Genomic DNA, 18,404 nt, shown 5'->3' with positions numbered 1-18,404 from the left:
GAGTTGAGTAAACGTACTCATATTCATTATTTTTATTTCATTTCTGCTGGATTTGTCAAAATTCATAAGTAAACAAACCCGGATCAGCTGTTCGTGCCACTCACATGTCGGCGTAGCATTAGCTAAATGCTAATGCGCCATGGAATCAGGCACATTTAAAAAGTCCACTTATGCGGCAAGCTATTAAAAACCTTAAAACAAGCACAAAAAGTACAAAAGGACGATCAAGACATCTGATTTTAACAGTCTATGCTATTCTATGTAATTGAACCGGCGTAAAACCTAATTTTTAAATAATCCGAAGCAATTTTATAACTTTGTAAATGTCAAGCGTAAAAACTGCGTCTTGCCTTTATCAGTACGGTTAAACTCAATTGAGGTGTCTACTGACTCTGAAACTGCTGACTTATTTGCCAAATTCTTCATAAACTTCACCTTATCAACATTTATTTGCGGAATGGAAAAAATTTGCGGATGATTTTGGTAAACAGTGGGGATTTGCAAACTGTATTGGTGCTATTCACGGTAAACAGCCCAAGTTCGATAAAATGTATAAAAAACTAATTTCCATCATTTTTAGGTAGACATTGCAAGATAAGAGCGATAAAATCTGGTGGATCGACATATTTCAACTACAAGGGCGACCATTCCATCATTTTAATGGCCATTGTTGATGCCAACTACAGGTTCCTCTATGCTAACGTGAGATCGAATGGTTCATAAAGTATTTGGCTTTATTCCGATTTAAAGTATGCCATTGAGGCCAATGAAGGGGAAATTCCTTCACCTTGCCAATTGCCGGACTCATCCATCGTGCTTCCTTATGTTTTTGTCGCCGACAAATTGTCATCGCTTGTGTTAGTTTGCACAACTTTTTAATGGAGGAGATGGATGATCAGATGACATCAAATTCTCTAAATCAAAATGACCTTTCTGGAATACTATCCGAATGTTATGAAGATTTTCTGGTGGACGGTATAAGTGTTAGGTGTAAAGCATATTAGAGTGCAATTTGAAAAATATTTCACCCATCGTTCAGAATAAAACAACCATTTAAAAACAAGTATATATACGACTTTTTAATCATTGAAAATGTTTCCATGATTCCATTCCAACTGGATGGTCTCCAACTCTAAAATGTCGACAGAGAAGATTCTCTTAGCCCTAAGCTAGAGATCAGGATCCAAGCGCGACGAAGCCTAAGGTGGAAGAGACCGATATCGCCCGATTCTTGGCTCTGCAAAGCATTTACAATGCTTTTTGCTGATTCCACCAAAGATTTGGCAAAGGTCTCTTCGTTGCAAGTCCGACTTTTCTTAGTGGCATGGTGCTTTCCAGCAGTGGAGGTGGATGATGGGCCTGCAAACCCACAGACAAAGCACTTTAGTCCGCATCCATAAGCGAGTCCTCCGTGTTGGAACTGTTGAGCATCTACACCAAATCAGTACTTTTCAACTTTTTTAATTACATATTCGCACATTTCATCTGAAAACTGTTTTGTTTACATTTTTAAACCAATGTGCGGTCGTACTTGTGCGAAAATGCGACGACGAAAGGGAGTGGTTTCGATGGAGTTCAAATGATAACTAAATTTAATATTCCAATAATTTCTCTTAGAACCTAACTTATGCTAAGGTGGCGAGAGACGGGGCGAATTCGCAAGAGCGAACAAACGAAAGTTCTATTGGCTCCCGCTCTCGCCCTTAAACTAGTGACTTCAATTTAAATAAAAGCGCCAAGAACGCAAACGATACCTATTTAATATTTGCTCTACGGGGCGTTAAGTAGGATGTAAACCTTAGCCTAACAGCTTACTCTAGTAGACTTCTCCTAATTAACTTACCATCGTATTTACCATTCACAATTAGTATTATTAGGTGTTATTTTATTTTGGTTTATATTTTGAATTGGTATGTCCGCTCTTTTACTGTCCATTTTCTATAATTTCTCGCGATCTCGTTTTAACGCCCCGAGGGGAAGAGGGCTCCATGCGTAACAAGCTTTGCTTGGTGTCGTAATGGTCACTTGTTTGTACTGATCATAACCAATACAGTCTTGGTATGCAATCCCTATTCTTTTAGCGATACCTTTCGATTGGTGTAATACTCGTTACGTTAGGACCATCACAGCAGATTTTCAATACCGCGGCTATATAGAGAAGTCTCCTATGCACAGCTCCTGGTGTACATCGTCACTACATGTACCGCCGTATATACCAATATGCTAAAAAACATTGAAGCTATAATAATTTTCAGCTAAATTATTCGATCGTTCCCATGGCAGTTATATCGTTCTCCGATTTGAATAAAATTTAAAGCGGGATTCTGAATTATTAAACCATTACTATGTCCAAAAGAATTTAAAAAAAAAAAATGAAAAATTATAGAAGTTAACAAGTTAATTATTATTATTAAAAATGTAATTATTATTATTAAAAATGTTTAAAACAAGAGCAAAGTTATATTTTTGTTTCATTTTTTCTCGCCGATTGTTCCTATGGGCGTTCTGAATTATTTTGGGAAAGTTTCATGCAGATAGCTTTAAAACTAACGGACGGAGGAACAGACAAACGAACGGAAAGACGTACGTACGGACAGACGGACATGGTCGATCGACTATCCTAGTTATGGTGATCCAGAATATAGGGTCGGAAATGTCTCCTTCACTGCGTTGCAAACTTCTAACTGAAATTATAATCTGCAAGGGAATATTTTATTTTTTAATATTTCAGATTTACGATTTTAATTTTTTTTCTGGTCCGTGGATACGGTCCAATAAAGTCAGTGTATAACCTCTGCCCCGGTCTTTCTGTTATCATCTGGTTTCCCATAGGAGGCCGGATGACTTTATTGGATGTTTTGCTAAATCTGTATATTACACTCTTGTAGTGTGTAAGTTAACCAACCCGTGAAACCGGGCCGCTTATGGACTTAATAAACAATTTTTTCAAAATTCAATTTAAACAATCTTCGCCTATGCCTTTGCATTTGCCTTTGTCTTTGCCCATGCCTTTGGCTTTGGGGTCCGCTCTTGATTTCCCTACCAAATAAACAAACAAATCCAGCTAAGTTAAACAAATCAAAACTAAAGTAAACATCAGCTTCCGTTCGAAGCCCAATCAATTGCGCCTTTTGCGTTCCCAGTATCAGCATAATTGATTGTTCAAATGGGAGCTATATGCTATAGTCGTCCGATCCGGATCGTTCCGACTTGTATACTACCTGCAATAGAAAGACAACTTTTGGGAATGTTTCATGCAGATAGCTTTAAAACTGAGAGACTAGTTTGCATAGAAACGGACGGACATACGGACAGACGGACGGACAGACGGACATGGCTAGATCGACTCTCCTAGTGATGCTGATCATGAATATATATACTTTATAGGGTCGGAGATGTCTGCGTTCAAACTTCTCACTGAAATTATAATACCCTCTGCAAGGGTATAAAAAAAAATAATATAGATTCGCGAATTAAAGAATATCATCAAGAAACAATCTGGAAGATTTAATAAATAGCTTTGGTGAATTAAAATTAAAAATGGCAACCGGAGGTTCAGCACCAAATTTCTAGGTAGTAAAGCCACAGCTGGCGGCCTTACAGTGGAATTAATTAAAATATTAATAAATGTTCAGTTGAATGAAGTGAGCAAGAAAATAGAAGGTTTAGAAGGAAGACTAGCCACAGATGCAAACACTGTGGAGGATTACAAAATACAAACAATCGACCCAACTATAAAGTGCGAAACAACGCTTGAAGTGGTAAAATCTTTACCAAAGTTCACTGGGGAAGGAACACAATATGTGGGTTGGAAGGAAGCTGCAGAAACTGTTATGAATCTTTATAAAATTCAAAGTCAACAATTTTACGAAATAAAATTATGGGAGCTGCCCATGATGCTCTTAGCAATCATGGCACCGTTTTAAACTTTCAAGCAATCTTGTCTAACTTGGATTTTATATATAGCGATAAGCGAACAATTCATATTCTAGAGTCAGAACTAAGAATTCTCAGGCAGGGACGAATAACAGTTACTAAATACTATAACGAAGTTAATAAAAAATTGACTACTAATAAACAAAACCATAATGACACACGGAAAGGACAGCGTAATTACCAAGGAAACAAACAAAATAATAAGGAGCAATGCTCTACGAATATTTATAAAATATAATATAAAGCAACAAGATGTCGAGCCAATGGATGTTGATCCATCGATTCAAGTCCAGAATAAACCTTATAACAATCGGCAGCCGAATAATAATTGGCAGGCAAATAACAATCGAGGAAGATATAATAATAATTATTATCAAAATAATAATACAGTAGCCACTGCTTGTTATATAAAAAAGGCAATTTTTGAAAATAAAAATGAATTATCAATATATAATAAGGTAACTGCAGTTCATGGGTATTCAATTATTATGTATTACCATATTATAACTATATTTGAGGAAACACGGCATTTATTTTATGAAATAGAAGGATTGGAATTTGATCTTCTAATTGAATCCAATTTACTAAGAAAAATTGGAGCTATAATTAATATAGTAAAGGGAGTATTGGAATTTAAAGGGAAAACAGAAAAGATAAAATATTAAGATAATGAGGTGAAAAATATCTTGGGACTTAAAAGTCCTGAGAGCGCCGACGTAGAAATATCCGTCAACAAAAATACAAATATCTTGGAAATTAAAATCCTGAGAGTGCCGACGAAGAAAATACCGTCAAAAATCGAGTAAATAAAGATCGTTTGAAATTTCAAGCCCGCAGTCGTTGAGGTATCCGACAAACAATAGATATATAATATAGGTACACATCAATTAGAAGGACTAAAGGAAAAAATAGTTCACTATATTGAAAAAGAGTATTCAAAGATAAATTTGCAAATTCCTTTTAGAACAGACATAAAGGGGGAAATAAATCTTATTCCCGAAAGGCCAATATACGTGAAAAAATTTCCGTATGCTTTATCCGTCACCGACTTTGTGAATAGCGAAATAAGTAGAATGTTGTCAGAATAAATTATAAGGCCTAGTTGAAGCCCTTACAACTCACCAGTTCTGGTAGTCCCAAAAAAAGGAGAGAATCAAGACGGAAGCCGTAAGTTTAGACTCGTTTTTGACTATAAAAAGTTAAATGAAAGTACCATACCTGACAGGTACCCAATGCAAGACCCATCAGTAATACTATCTAATTTAAGGAAAGCAAGATATTTTTCAGCAACAGATTTAGAATCAGGTTTTCATCAAATATTAATGAAAGAACCTGATGTCAAAAAACATCTTGTTCAATAAATAATGGAAAATACGAATTTTTAAGAATGCCATTCGGATATTTGTTAAATTTGTTAAAAATTTTCCAGCGAGCAATGGATGACATTTAAAGAGAACAAATAAGGAAAACATGTCATGTCTACATGGACGACATTATATTCTCAAATTCGATTGAACAACATTATGAAGACTTAAACAAAATTATAAATATATTATTAAATACAAACATAAAAATTTCTTTAGACAAATCAAAGTTTTTTAAACGCGAAACCAGTTTTCTCGGTTACTCACATAATTAAAAGAATATATAAAAAATTGTAAAATTTGCAATGAAAACAAATATATCAGACATCCAATTAAAATTGCAATTGGAGAAGCCCCAATCCCAAGTAAAGAAGGGGACAATTCACACATTGACATATATTACGCGCAAAGTCTCACTTTCAAAACTTGCATTGACGCTTATTCAAAATTTCTAGTAGTAAAAGAAATCCAAAAGAAATTAAAAATCGAAAACAAAGTAATGGAATTACTTTGAAATAAGTTATAATGACCGATAATGAACCGAGCTTAACCTCGGACCAATTTAAATCTTTTGCACAAAGGTGCGGTTTAACTCTACATTACGCAGACCAGAGGCACAGTACCCCAAACGGATAAGTTGAAAGGGCACATTCTACATTTACTGAATTAGCTAGGTGCGTAAAAGAAGAATTTAATTTAACCGACTATTCCGAAATAGTAATTGGAGCCGCTCAAGAATATAATCAGAACATTCATTCATCAACGAACAAAAATCCTTTGACGTACTATATTATAAAATAGAACACGTTAATATTCATCAAATTTTAAAAAATACACAAGAAAAAATGTTAGAAACACATAATGAAACCGGAAAAGAAAAACAATATCATGTGGAACAGGTAGTTTATAAAAAAAAAAACATGAGGAAAGAAATAAACTTAAAACTAGAAAAAGACTATAAAAAGTCATTTCGTTCCATTGAAGGCAATTCAGATTTAAAAGGTAAGATTGACACCATCTCCGAAAACAATCAATATCAGAATAAAGCCGAAACCCGATTGCAAATTTTTATAGGACAATCAAAGTTTAACATCTTCAGCATACATCAGTACTCGAGCATGTGATATAATATAAGGAAGAACATTGATGAATAAGGAAAATAGAAATGGACCCAAATGACTACCCTGAGGCACTCCAGATGCTACGATAATCATATTGGAAACTGCGTTTTTAGTTAACGAAACCATGTTGATAAGGTGATATTCGTGAGGAACAAAAGTGTTGCGAATGATATGTAATAATGGAGAGTATAATGGTGCTGTGGTCTCCAACTCCCTTAGAAGACAAATGTTATTACTGGGGAGCAAATACAATTTGACCTGTTTAAATTGTAAGGGTAATCTGAATCTAGACAGGAATCCGCACTATAGGTAGTTTGAAAGAATTTGGCAAATAAATTAGCAATTTTGGAGTCAGTAGACGCCTCAATTGAGTTTAATCGTACTGATAAAGGCAAGGCGGAGTTTTAACGCTTGAAATTTACAAAGCTAAAAAATTGTTTCGGATTATTTGAAAATTCGGTTTTACACCGGTTCAAAAACCTAGAATTGAATTGACTGTTAAGAACATTAAAATCAGATGGCGTGCTCGGCCTTTTGTACTTTTTGTAAGTGTTTGTTTTAAGGTTTTGAAGCTCTAGTGTCATCCACGGAGGTCTGTCATGTCTTGGAGGAAGACTGACAGGAAGGCGGTATAGGCGGTATTTTTGTGTTCCTTGTTTATCTCTATAACTTGGCTCTGTAGACCAGCCATTTGTGATTTTAAGTTTGTAAGCTCGTTGGAAAATGTGGCTTTTAGTTCTTTGTTTTGAGCCATCATTCTCTCGAGCCTTCCTTCCTGATCAGGGTTATTTTGTGGTCTAGATCGGGGTTGTGGTAGCATATTGGATCGTCCTCGTGGTAGTCAAAGAACCATATCTTCGCCACCTACGACTCCAAGGACTTGAATTTTATTTCTAACCGATCTCCGACGTGCCTTAGCTGCTTGTGCTGCTTGTTTGAGAGCTACAGCTCTGGTAGTTCGGCCAGATGTGGTATATATAATTACCGTGTAATATTTACCAACCAAAGCTCAAAAATTCCACTTAAAAAAATTTTAGGTATGTTACTTTCACTGCCCATTCTCCTCAACCAATCAATTTTCCTATAGGTTTGGTATTCTTATTCATTTAGAGATACCTTTCGTCACAATCGTACCATCACAGCAGATTTTCAATTCTGCGGCTATATAAAAGTGGTCTCTTATGCAAGTTAAGCAACCCGTGAAACCGAGCCGCTTATGGAATTAATAAACAATTTTCAAAATTCAATTTAAGCAATCTTTGCCTATGCTTTTGCATTGCCTTTGTCTTTGCCCATGCCTTTGGCATTGGGGTCCGCTCTTGGTTTCCCTACCAAGATAAACAAACAAATCTTAAAGTATACATAAGTTTCCACTCGAAGCCCAATCAATTGCGTTCTAAGTTCAAACTATTGCGATCCAAGACCAAACAAATTGCATCGGTCAGCATATTTGAATTTCACAATAGGATGCCATGATTTCATCCTAAGCTTATATTCTAAACAAAAGAAAAAGTTCTTGAAGCTCAAAGAAAAGCTTCTGGCCGAGGTTCGTTGGATAAGATTGTAGAATTAAGCGGGCAGTCCATCGTGGATCAAGAAACAGTTCGGAAGTAAAAATTTCGAATGAGAAAAATAAAGTGTTTTGTATTTGTGAAATTAAATAAAAAATATATTTTTTAATTAATGTAATTTGGTGTTTACATTAATTAAAAAATATATTTTTTTAACCATATTACTAGTGATAAACTTAATTGGCGCACAACGTGGGGCGGTGATTAAAAAAGTTCTAAAAAATTATTAATTATAACAAGTTTATTTAAAAAAGGAACTTGCGCCGCAAAAACCCAACCATTTTTAGTGGAAAATTTAAAACATTCACAACAACTCAACATTGTGAAAGTAATCGTGATTTAAAATTTAAAAGGAAATCAAGTAATGCAATAATCCATTTAAATAGCTGGTAATATATAATAAAGGTGGACCAGATAAATTAATTCACAGTACAAGAACACACAACAAAAGAACAAAAAAATAAAGAACAATAAACCAAAAATAATAATTAAAGCATAATAAACAAAAACACAATTAATAAAGAAAGTTAAATAAAAACACAAATATATCAACTGGGAAATCCAAGAAGAATAAAAACAGAAATATTTCATTTAAACAATGAAGGAAGGAAGGAAGGGCTGAAGGGCATTCCCTCGCCAAAATTCAACACGACTACAGTTTAAAACAAAATAACAAAGAAGGAAGGAAGTTGAAGGGCATTCCCTCGCCATCATCAAAGAAGATAAGCTTAATAATTTAAAGATCGTAACAAATATGAACAATTATATTTAAGTAAAAATTTAATTTGAAAGATAAATTATATAATACATCCTGGAAGATCTAGAAGATTTGTTGAATCTATTTAATAAATAAGAAATGACCGATACGCCAAGCAAGAATTAGAAAAGCAAGCCTTTTTGACCAAAGAATTAATAAAACAGATTGTTTCAACAGAGGTAAATACTTTAAAAAACGAAATATAAACACTGAAAGCAGAACTTCAAACGAATGTCAATAAAGTAGAAGATTATAAAATTGAAGAAGTTGACAATTTGATAAAATGTGAAGAATCCTATGAAATCATTAAATCAGTTCCAGAATTTAAGGGGGTACTTGAAAATTATGTAAGTTGGAGGGAAGCAGCAGAAAACGCTATGATTCAGTATATTCGAAAAAGTAAGCGATATTTCGCAGCACTATCAATATTAAGGAACAAGATAACAGGAAAAGCAAACGATGCTCTAACCATCCGGAACAGTCCTAAATTTTGATGCTATTTTAGCCAGGTTAGATTTCGTTTTTAGCGATAGAAGACCGCTACACATTATCGAACAAGAACTAAGTATTCTTACACAAGGAAAACTAAGTGTAATGGAATATTATAACCAAGTGTACAGGAAACTAACATTACTGACTAACAAAACTATAATGACATATGGTCGTAATAAGCCAATCACTTCAGAAATTAATGATAGACATAGACAGAGTGCATTAACTTTTCATAACTGGCCTTAACGGCCCAATATCATCGACTCTTTATTCCATGAATCCAACTGACTTGCCTAATGCAATGGCGTTTGTACAAGAGATGGAAAGTAATAACATGAGAGCAAAATTCGCTCACAATTTCATTGGAATGAGTTATAGAAAATATAACTCAAATTATACTACTAGCCCAGAACAAAATAATAATTATTTTAATCAAAAGACCACTAATTACAAAATTTCAAACTATTTGAGATACAATCAAAGATCACCACAACAAGTTAAAAATAATCAATGGAATCAGAGTCAGAATAATAATAATAAGTGGGGACAAAATAATAATTGGATGTTTAATAACAATCAGGTACAGCCTGCTCCTGAACCCATGGAGATAGATGAATCAATCCAGTATCAAATTCGTCCTAATAATAATTTTAACAGGGGTAATAACAAACAAAATTATAATAATTATTATCCAAGAAATAATTATAATCAAAACCAAGCGCAAAAAACAAATATAAGCGCCACTCAAAACAAACCAATTGAATTACATCCACAGTTAAAGCGGGAACCAACTGGTTCAATTAATCAGCCTGCTCAAAAAATTATGAGAGTAAATAACATAGAAGAGGATCATTTTTTAGATCAGAATCCGGAATAGGATTACCCTACTTAATGAGAACTGATAAAAAAATCGAAAAGGAATTAAAAGTTTTAATTGATACAGGAGCAACATCTTGTTCCATAAAAAGGGGAATTTATCAAAATAAAAAAGAGCTCCCAATTTACAAAAGAGTTTCAACCATTAATGGGTTTACAATAATAAAATATTATCATTTATTAACGATATTTAACACAAGACAAGTATTTTATGAAATAGAAGGGTTAGAGTCCGACTTACTTATAGGTTTTAATCTTTTAAAAAAAATAGGAGCGGTAATTGATATTCAAAAAGGGACCATCAATTATAACGGGAAAAAAGAAAAATTACTTTACGATGAGGATAATGCTTTAAACCAATTATCGCTAACAAATGGAAAAATTATCCTTCCATTAAAAGAATACATTATAAAAAAATACTTTGAAGAGCAAAGTGGAAATAAAACAGATTCACAAATGGTGGAAAAAAGTTTATTTAGCTTGGGATCACAGAATCTTGAGCAAGCCGACGTAGAATTATCCGTCAACACAAAATCAAATAGTTTGGGATCTAGAAATCCTGAACACGCCGACGTAGAATTATCCGTCAACAAAAAATCAAATAGTTTGGGATCTAGAAATCCTGAACACGCCGATGTAGAAAAATCCCTCAACAAAAAATTATATAGTTTTGGAAAAAAAATTCCTGAACACACCGACGAAGAATTTTCCGTCAACAAAAAGTTAAAACGTTTGGGAACACAAAACCCTCAACGTGCCGACGTCAAACTATCCGTAAATAAAAAAGTAACAACTTTGGGATCAAAGGATTCCGAAAGAAATAAAATAAATAATATTAAAATGTTAAATTCAAATCAAGTAGAAGATTTGGAGAAAATAATAATTGACATAATTGAAGAGGAACACTCTAAAATAAACCTACAAATTCTTTTTAGAACTGATATTGGGGGCGAAATAAATACAAATAACGACAGGGACAATATCCCTATGCTTTATCAGTTTCAGATTTCGTTAACAATGAAATCAATAGAATGATAAATGAAAATATTATAAGGCCGAGTAGAAGTCCTTACAATTCACCATTACTGGTGGTACCCAAAAAGGGTCAAAATGAAGACGGTAGCCCTAAACACAGACTTGTAATAGACTACAAAAAATTAAATGAGAACACAATACCGGATAGATACCCGATGCAAGACCCATCTGTTATATTAGCCAACTTAGGAAAGGCAAAATATTTTTCCACAATTGATTTGGAATCAGGATTCCATCAAATTCTAATGAAAGACTCAGATATTGAAAAAACATCTTTTTCTATCAACAACGGAAAATTTGAATTTTTACGCATGCAAAACCACTTACAAAATATTTAGGAGGGGAAAATGGAAATGTTTCTAAAAGAATATCTACAAAAGTTTTAATACAATTGGACGATTCAGCTATACAAGCTTTTAACGAACTAAAAGAGAATCTAATAGCACAAGTTGAACTAGTTCAACCAGATTATGGTAAAAAATTCACTTTGACAACAAACGCATCAGACGTAGCTATTTTGGCGGTATTATCACAGGATAACAAACCAATTACTTTCATTTCTAAGACACTTAATAAAACCGAGCAACTTTATGCCACAAATAAAAAGGAACTGCTAGCAATAGTATGGGCCTTAAAAAATTTGAGAAATTATTTGTACGGAGTAGTTGGTATAGAAATCCAAACGGACCATCAATCTTTGTCTTTCACGATTTCGGACAAAAATCCCAACGTAGAAATGAAAAGATGGTATTCTTTCATAGAAAGCTTTACCCCAAAAATAATATATAAACCCGGTACAACAAATGTTGTAGGCGATGCATTATCTCGAATACAAATAAATAACATTACAAACAGTGATGTAGAACGAACAGAACAGTCAGACTCAGATCAAATCACACAGCATTCTGCTTACAGTAGTTTTGAAAATCGTTAAATCAGTTTAAACAACAACTGTTATTAACAACGGGGAGGTTTACAATACATGAGTCACTGGAAGATTTTTGCAGGACACGACACATAATTGAATATGATACACCAGAAAATTTAATAACTATATTAAAAGAGTATATTCCACCGAACATTACGGTAGGAATTCATTGTACATTAGAGGACTTGTATAACATTCAATTACCCTTAAAAAATAATTTCACTAACCCATTTCTTTTTACGAGAATCTTTCTTCAAGACATAGAAAACGATGAAGATAAAGCCATAATTATAGAAGAAACACACAGTCGAGCTCATAGGGGTCTGGATGAAAATTATAAACAAATCAGTAGGTTATATTATTGGCCAAACTTATTTAAAAACTTGAAAGAATATATCAAAAATTGTGTGATTTGTAATGAAAATAAATATAACAGGCACCCAATAAAAATTCCAATCGGGGAAGCTCCTATTCCAACTAAAGAAGGAGAAAATTTACATATAGATATATACTACGCGCAAAATTTAACATTTTTTACTTGTATAGACGCGTATTCAAAATACCTTGTTGTAAAAGAAATTCAAAATATGTAAGTTAAACATTGAAATTAAGGTAATGGAACTATTTCAACAATTTCCCCAGGAAAAAGTAATTATGACCGATAACGAACCTAGTTTTACCTCGGCCCAACTTAAATCATTTGCACAAAGGTGTGGAACTACCTTGCATTACGCAGACCCAAGACACAGTACTTCAAACGGACAAGTAGAAAGAGCACACTCGACATTAACAGAAATAGCTCGCTGCATAAAAGAGGAGTTTAATTTAACAAATTTTTCCAAAATAGTTATTAGAGCCGCTCAAAAATATAATCAGAACATTCGTTCCACAACAAACGAAAAACCATTTGATATCCTATATAATAAAATTGATCATGATAATATTCCCATTATCTTGAAAAATACACAATCTAGAATGTTAGAAACACATAATGAGAACAGAAAAGAAAAAGATTATCATGTAGGACAAGTTGTTTATGAAAAGAAACATGGGGAACGAAACAAACTTAAATCCAGATATAAAAAACAAGTTGTAAAGGAAAATTTGCCTAACAAAATAGTAATCAACAATAGAAATAGAATTATTCATAAAGATAATATTAAATTCTAATATAAACAAAAATATTTTATTTTCAGAAAAATGTTTTTTTTCAGTACTTATACTCAACCTATTACTTTTAACAAGTTCTGAAATAATTGACTATACAAGTCACGAATATTTATTATTTAAGGACAATAAAGACGTATTGACGTACGATTCATACGCAGAAGAAATAATTAACACGGAAACCAGATCTTTGACCAAAACATCAAAAACAGACATAGAATGGGAAATTTCAATGGACTTGGAACTCATTAAATTAACTTTATCAGAAATAATGCCAGAAAGACAAAAAAGAGGAATTAATGAAATAGGAACTTTATGGAAATGGATAGCAGGTACTCCTGATCATGATGATTTCATAACGGTTCAGAACAAAATAGACAGCCTAATTGAAAACAACAACAAGCAATTCACAATAAATTCAAAATTATTTAATGAAGTAAAATATCTTACTGAAAGTTTAAAAAATGTAGTTTTCAACGAGGAAACAATTTTACGAAAACATCATTCGCGGTTACTCACATTTGACTTACAAAATTTATTAGATACTATTATCTTAGCGAAAGCAACAATTTTTAATACAAAAATTTTAAACGAGAATGAAATTAAAGAAATTTACAATCATGAAAAACAATCTGTAGAATTATCTGACCTAATTTTATTAAATAATGATTTACTTGTAGTTTACATAAAATATCCCATGATTACCGGAAAATGTGACCTTTACAAAACAAGACTCCATTATTATTAATAACAGGAAAACAAAATATTAAACTATATAGCTCAGCATAAATTCATAAATTATGACATTTCCGAATATATTGCTTCAAATAATTCGGAGCTAACTCTTGACAATATAAACGTTATCAATCCATTTGTAAAAATTAATAATACCAAAATATCAGTTTCCTTTATATTATTAATTTTTATCATTATATTTTTAATATTATTACTTTACATAATATATAGAAATTTTGTAACTAAAAAACAACGGCCAGAACTAGAAATCAGTACAAACCAAGAAAAAGTTTTAAAAAAAGAAAATAAAAACCAAGATTAAATTTTAATAGAAGAAAACACAAACCACGAAGAAACTTTTAAAGAAAAAGATACAAACCAAGAACAATGTTTTTTTTCAAAACTAAGAGAACGCTTAAAAGAAATTCATAATGAATCGGGGCGATCCATTTTAGAAGGGGGAGAGTTAACCAACCCGTGAAACCGGGCCGCTTATGGAATTAATAAACAATTTTTTCAAAATTCAATTTAAACAATCTTCGCCTATGCCGTTGCATTTGCTTTTGTCTTTGCCCATGCCTTTGGCTTTGGGGTCCGCTCTTGATTTCCCTACCAAATAAACAAACAAATCCGAAAGTAAACATAAGTTTCTACTCGAAGCCCAATCAATTGCGTTCTAAGTTCAAACTATTGCGATCCAAGCCCAAACAAATTGCATCGGTCAGCATATTTGAATTTCACAATAGGATGCCATGATTTCATCCTAAGCTTATATTCTATACAAAAGGAAAAGTTCGAGAGGCTCAAAGAAAAGCTTCTGGCCAAGGTTCATTGGATAAAATTTCAGAATTAAGCCGGCAGTCCATCTTTGATCAAGAAACAGTTCGGAAGTAAGAAATTCGATTGTGAAAAATTAGGTGTATTGTACTTGTGAAATTAAATAAAAAGGTTTAACACCAAGTTACTAAAAATAAAAAATATATTTTTTTAACAATATTACTAGTGATAAATTTAATTTGCATGCATACAGAGTACACACTGTACCATCGGCAACAATGTTAGCGAAAACTGCAGGATCAGCACTCTTCAAGTGCAAACGTAATTTGACCACACACGCCATCAGCGAGTGAAATCCATGTATGCAAGTTATCCAACCCGTGAAACCAGGCCACTTATGGCTTTTATAAACAATAATTTCAATCTCTGCATTTGCCTTTGTCTTTGCCTTTGGTTTTGAGGTCCGATCTTGGCTCCCCAGCTAAGTTAAACAAATCAAAACTAAAGTAAACATCAGCTTCCGTTCGAAGCCCAATCAATTGCGCCTTTTGCGTTCCCAGTATCAGCATAATTGATTCTTCAAATGGGAGCTATATGCTATAGTCGTCCGATCCGGATCGTTCCGACTTGTATACTACCTGCAATAGAAAGACAACTTTTTGGAATGTTTCATGCAGATAGCTTTAAAACTGAGAGACTAGTTTGCATAGAAACGGACGGACATACGGACAGACGGACGGACAGACGGACATGGCTAGATCGACTCTCCTAGTGATGCTGATCAAGAATATATATATTTTATAGGGTCGGAGATGTCTGCGTTCAAACTTCTCACTGAAATTATAATACCCTCTGCAAGGGTATAAAAAAAAATAATATAGATTCGCGAATTAAAGAATATCATCAAGAAACAATCTGGAAGATTTAATAAATAGCTTTGGTGAATTAAAATTAAAAATGGCAACCGGAGGTTCAGCACCAAATTTCTAGGTAGTATAGCCACAGCTGGCGGCCTTACAGTGGAATTAATTAAAATATTAATAAATGTTCAGTTGAATGAAGTGAGCAAGAAAATAGAAGGTTTAGAAGGAAGACTAACCACAGATGCAAACACTGTGGAGGATTACAAAATACAAACAATCGACCCAACTATAAAGTGCGATACAACGCTTGAAGTGGTAAAATCTTTACCAAAGTTCACTGGGGAAGGAACACAATATGTGGGTTGGAAGGAAGCTGCAGAAACTGTTATGAATCTTTATAAAATTCAAAGTCAACAATTTTACGAAATAAAATTATGGGAGCTGCCCATGATGCTCTTAGCAATCATGGCACCGTTTTAAACTTTCAAGCAATCTTGTCTTACTTGGATTTTATATATAGCGATAAGCGAACAATTCATATTCTAGAGTCAGAACTAAGAATTCTCAGGCAGGGACGAATAACAGTTACTAAATACTATAACGAAGTTAATAAAAAATTGACTACTAATAAACAAAACCATAATGACACACGGAAAGGACAGCGTAATTACCAAGGAAACAAACAAAATAATAAGGAGCAATGCTCTACGAATATTTATATCCGAATTAAATGGATCTATCTCAGAAACTCTTTTCTCATTAAATCCACCAGATTTGCCCAATGCTTTGGCAAAGGTCCAAGAATTAGAATCAAACAATTTCCGTGCTCAATTTGTAAACATGATTAATGGATTTTAAAATTTAAAAATAAAAATAAATATCAGGGAAACAACTTACGATTTGATCAAGTACGACAAAATAATAATAATAATAATAATAATAATAATAATAAAACGGGTAATCATAACCAAAACTATAATTGGCCACAAAAGGGAAATTTTTGGCAAAACAATAACCAAAATAGCACTCAAAAGCAACAAGATGTCGAGCCAATGGATGTTGATCCATCGATTCAAGTCCAGAATAAACCTTATAACAATCGGCAGCCGAATAATAATTGGCAGGCAAATAACAATCGAGGAAGATATAATAATAATTATTATCAAAATAATAATACAGTAGCCACTGCTTGTTATATAAAAAAGGCAATTTTTGAAAATAAAAATGAATTATCAATATATAATAAGGTAACTGCAGTTCATGGGTATTCAATTATTATGTATTACCATATTATAACTATATTTGAGGAAACACGGCATTTATTTTATGAAATAGAAGGATTGGAATTTGATCTTCTAATTGAATCCAATTTACTAAGAAAAATTGGAGCTATAATTAATATAGTAAAGGGAGTATTGGAATTTAAAGGGAAAACAGAAAAGATAAAATATTACGATAAATTTGCAAATTCCTTTTAGAACAGACATAAAGGGGGAAATAAATCTTATTCCCGAAAGGCCAATATACGTGAAACAATTTCCGTATGCTTTATCCGTCACCGACTTTGTGAATAGCGAAATAAGTAGAATGTTGTCAGAATAAATTATAAGGCCTAGTTGAAGCCCTTACAACTCACCAGTTCTGGTAGTCCCAAAAAAAGGAGAGAATCAAGACGGAAGCCGTAAGTTTAGACTCGTTTTTGACTATAAAAAGTTAAATGAAAGTACCATACCTGACAGGTACCCAATGCAAGACCCATCAGTAATACTATCTAATTTAAGGAAAGCAAGATATTTTTCAGCAACAGATTTAGAATCAGGTTTTCATCAAATATTAATGAAAGAACCTGATGTCAAAAAACATCTTGTTCAATAAATAATGGAAAATACGAATTTTTAAGAATGCCATTCGGATATTTGTTAAATTTGTTAAAAATTTTCCAGCGAGCAATGGATGACATTTAAAGAGAACAAATAAGGAAAACATGTCATGTCTACATGGACGACATTATATTCTCAAATTCGATTGAACAACATTATGAAGACTTAAACAAAATTATAAATATATTATTAAATACAAACATAAAAATTTCTTTAGACAAATCAAAGTTTTTTAAACGCGAAACCAGTTTTCTCGGTTACTCACATAATTAAAAGAATATATAAAAAATTGTAAAATTTGCAATGAAAACAAATATATCAGACATCCAATTAAAATTGCAATTGGAGAAGTCCCAATCCCAAGTAAAGAAGGGGACAATTCACACATTGACATATATTACGCGCAAAGTCTCACTTTCATAACTTGCATTGACGCTTATTCAAAATTTCTAGTAGTAAAAGAAATCCAAAAGAAATTAAAAATCGAAAACAAAGTAATGGAATTACTTTGAAATAAGTAATAATGACCGATAATGAACCGAGCTTAACCTAGGACCAATTTAAATCTTTTGCACAAAGGTACGGTTTAACTCTACATTACGCAGACCAGAGGCACAGTACCCCAAACGGATAAGTTGAAAGGGCACATTCTACATTTACTGAATTAGCTAGGTGCGTAAAAGAAGAATTTAATTTAACCGACTATTCCGAAATAGTAATTGGAGCCGCTCAAGAATATAATCAGAACATTCATTCATCAACGAACAAAAATCCTTTGACGTACTATGTTATAAAATAGAACACGTTAATATTCATAAAATTTTAAAAAATACACAAAAAAAAATGTTAGAAACACATAATGAAACCGGAAAAGAAAAACAATATCATGTGGAACAGGTAGT

General features: G+C 32.9%; 1 protein-coding gene and 2 long non-coding RNA genes across 3 annotated transcripts in view; all 3 read left to right on the top strand.

The window, feature by feature from the left end:
* Positions 1 to 18,404, top strand: part of LOC108149630 — a 300,988-nt gene that overhangs the window by 188,644 nt on the left and 93,940 nt on the right.
* LOC121467726 lies at positions 4,991 to 5,504 on the top strand. Its single transcript, XR_005977787.1, has 2 exons — positions 4,991 to 5,103; positions 5,162 to 5,504. It is a non-coding gene; the product is annotated as an uncharacterized LOC121467726 (long non-coding RNA).
* Positions 17,121 to 17,704, top strand: LOC108137507. The gene is made up of 2 exons (XR_001774043.2): positions 17,121 to 17,303; positions 17,362 to 17,704. It is a non-coding gene; the product is annotated as an uncharacterized LOC108137507 (long non-coding RNA).

This window comes from Drosophila elegans, unplaced genomic scaffold, assembly GCF_018152505.1.
Source record: "Drosophila elegans isolate 14027-0461.03 unplaced genomic scaffold, ASM1815250v1 contig_536, whole genome shotgun sequence".
NCBI lineage: Eukaryota > Metazoa > Arthropoda > Insecta > Diptera > Drosophilidae > Drosophila > Drosophila elegans.
The sequence above is the reverse complement of the archived record's forward strand: the minus strand, read 5'-3'. Positions and strand labels throughout refer to the sequence as shown.